Here is a 3,241-nt window from a genome sequence, read left to right on the forward strand (position 1 = left end):
CTTTTATGAGTTCGCACGGTCGTCCCTTACAATTGGTGACCCCGACGTCGGTCGTACCTTACATATATATATATATACCAAAAAGATTTTATAACATTTTTCTAACATTTTTCTGACATAATTTAAATATATACTTTAACCATGTAACACAAGTCTTCTGTAGTTTTTTCACTCTTATTATCTTTTATACATCCAACCACGTGCTTTCACATACCAACTTTCTCACACACACATATATATATATATATATATATATATGTCTTGGGTGTACCTGTTGATAACGACTTCACCTAGCAAATTATCTTAATTGCTAAAATAAGTGAGAAAACAATTGGTCCAGGAGAAGTGATGGTAAAAGTTTTTATTTTTCATTTCGTTTCTTTTGGGATTTTATCCCTAATTTTGTGGTTCTAGAACCTAGCAGTTCTTTCTAGCATAAGGAATCCCATCAGTGAATTCCTCTTATGTATTTAAATATGCACTGTACCTTATGAGTAATTCATAGTCTTTGGACTAAACTTTTATACGCTAGGCCACTTGGAGGTGAAAATTTTTATTAATTTCCATTTCCCTTTGATATGATTTTAAGTATTATATGTATGTATGTATATGTATGTGTGTGTGTATATATATATATATATATATATATATATATATGGGAGAATTTACGAAAAAAAACAACAGACGAAGACAGGTGGTGTAAACAACAAATGGATGTATTAGTTTAATGCTCGGGATAGAAAAAGTCTTTGACGTTTCAAGCTACGCTCTTCAACTGAATGGAACACAGAAAGAAATAAGGAGAGAAACAAGGAGAAAAAAATATAAATGTAGTGGTCAGCGATCTATCATGGCGAATATATCATCATCATCGTTTAACGTCCGCTTTCCATGCTAGCATGGGTTGGACGATTTGACTGAGGACTGGTGAAACCGGATGGCAACACCAGGCTCCATATATATATAATTGTTAGAGAATTACTTTATGCTGATGATGCTGATTTGTTGGGATATGCAGCGTTTAATGGACAGATTTTCCACTGCATGTGTACATTTCGGACTCACAATTAGTTTGGGAAAAACCAAAGTAATGTTTACTCCCATGCCAGGACAAACATATTCTGAACCAAACATTTTTGTGAATGGAACAAGGTTGACACCTTTTGTTATCTAGGAAGCACAGTCAAGAGATGGGTAGTCTTGATGCAGAGATATACTATCGAATAGGGAAGAGAAGTGTTGCATTTGGAAAGCTCGAAAAGCGAGTATGGGCAGACAAAAATCAGTGTCTATAAAGCATGTGCATTGGCTGCACTTCTTTATTCAAGTGAGACATGGACCACTTACAAGCGCCATATAAAAATGCTGGACAAATTTCATCAAAAGTGCCTTAGACGTATCTTAGGAGTCCAGTGGGAATGTTTCATACCAGATACAGAGGTTTTGCGCATGGCATGTTGCAGCTCAGTTGAACATGTTATCTTGGCTCAAATGAGATGGACTGGACATGTTATTAGAATAAAAGATGAGCATTTGCCAAAGCATCTTTTTTATAGTGAGCTCAATTCTAGAAAGCAACCACAACATAAGCCGAGGAAAAGGTATAAAGACTGTGTGAAGGAAAACCTGAAGAAACTACATATGAACAAAAGTGATTGGGAAAATGATGCTCTAGATCGGAACAAGTGGAGAGGTGCTGTTAGAACTGGTTGTAATGCCTGAAAGGAAAAGATGATTCAACATTGAACTTAAAAGGACCTGTCGTAAAGGAACTATCAGAACTGGAATCAATAGTGAACATTGGGTATGTATTATATGTAATCATGTTCTGTTGTCAAAAGCAGGATACGTGAACCATATGAAGTCACATGACAATCGTAATGCCCAGCCACCTCTTACAACATTCATATATGTGTATGTGTATGTATATATATGTGTATGTGTATGTATAAGTATGTATATATATATATATATATATATATATATATATATATATATATATATATATATATGTATGTGTATGTATGTATGTATTAAAAAGCAGCAGCAAAAATATCACAAAAACTGTTACTCAGTTTCACATTCCCGTTCATTGGACAGTTTTGTTTAGAATTGAGCAAGATAGTTACATGCAGAAATACAATTACTTTGATAGAAACACATTTGAAAATGGGTTTGTTTCATTGGTCCTTTCATCTAACGGTCTTCTCAATAACCGGTTGCATGAAATTACAATTGCGGTTTAAAATCATATTATAAAAATCGAAAACCTTAAATCAAAAATAGCTTATCTAGAAGGGAGAAAAAGCTTGAATACCAGGGTAAATAATTAGTAGTAGAATTAATAATTGATTAAAAGATATATCTGTTTAAAAAACTTTCACACTAAAATGCATATACATTTAGCAATATATACACATACCAAACAGCCTATAATATACGTATATACACAAAACATACAGCGTTGGTACATGTCTACGCATATATAGAGAGATTTATAGGCAAAACATAAATATATACAAATGCAAATACATGTATACATGCACACACACACGCGCATAAAACCTCCTGGTGTATGCTTATACAACTTAGATGTTACAGGTGAAAGAAAGAAAAGGAAAAAAGTATCAGAGAATAACAAGTGTTGTGAGAAAGAAAAAAGGGAAAAGAAGAAAAAGAAACAGAAAATTAGAGAGAGAAAGGGGAAAAAGAGAAGTAGAGAGAGTGAGAGGATTGGCGTTCCTAAAAGTATCTAACAAAAGTTAGATACTTCGTTCAGCTTGCAAAACGCACACATTAAACGACAGGCATATCTACATAAATACAAACATACATACAAATACACACACATATAGACACGCGTACAAATATACAAATAAATACATTCGCAAATACATACCCAAATAATATATAATCATCATCATCGTTTAACGTCCGCTTTCCATGCTAGCATGGGTTGGACGATTTGACTGAGGACTGGTGAAACCGGATGGCAACACCAGGCTCCAATCTGATTTGCCAGTTTCTACAGCTGGATGCCCTTCCTAACGCCAACCACTCAGAGAGTGTAGTGGGCGCTTTTACGTGTCACCCGCACGAAGGCCAGTCAGGCGGTACTGGCAACGGCCACGCTCAAAATGGTGTATTTTATGTGCCACCCGCACAAGAGCCAGTCCAGGGGCACTGGCAACGATCTCGCTCGAAAATCCTTACACATGTCACGGGCACAAGTGCCATGAAG

General features: G+C 35.4%; 1 protein-coding gene across 3 annotated transcripts in view; it reads right to left on the minus strand.

The window, feature by feature from the left end:
• LOC128247922 (uncharacterized) overlaps positions 1 to 3,241 on the minus strand; it is a 32,989-nt gene that overhangs the window by 19,063 nt on the left and 10,685 nt on the right. Inside the window, exon 1 of one of the 3 annotated variants that reach the window (XR_008264264.1) lies at positions 2,900 to 3,217. The exons of the other annotated variants lie outside the window; for them this stretch is intronic. The gene's annotated coding sequence lies outside the window, so the exon portion shown is untranslated. Of the gene's footprint in view, positions 1 to 2,899; positions 3,218 to 3,241 lie in introns of those variants that run through there. 3 annotated transcript variants of the gene reach the window in all.

Source organism: Octopus bimaculoides, chromosome 5 (assembly GCF_001194135.2).
Source record: "Octopus bimaculoides isolate UCB-OBI-ISO-001 chromosome 5, ASM119413v2, whole genome shotgun sequence".
Taxonomy (NCBI): domain Eukaryota; kingdom Metazoa; phylum Mollusca; class Cephalopoda; order Octopoda; family Octopodidae; genus Octopus; species Octopus bimaculoides.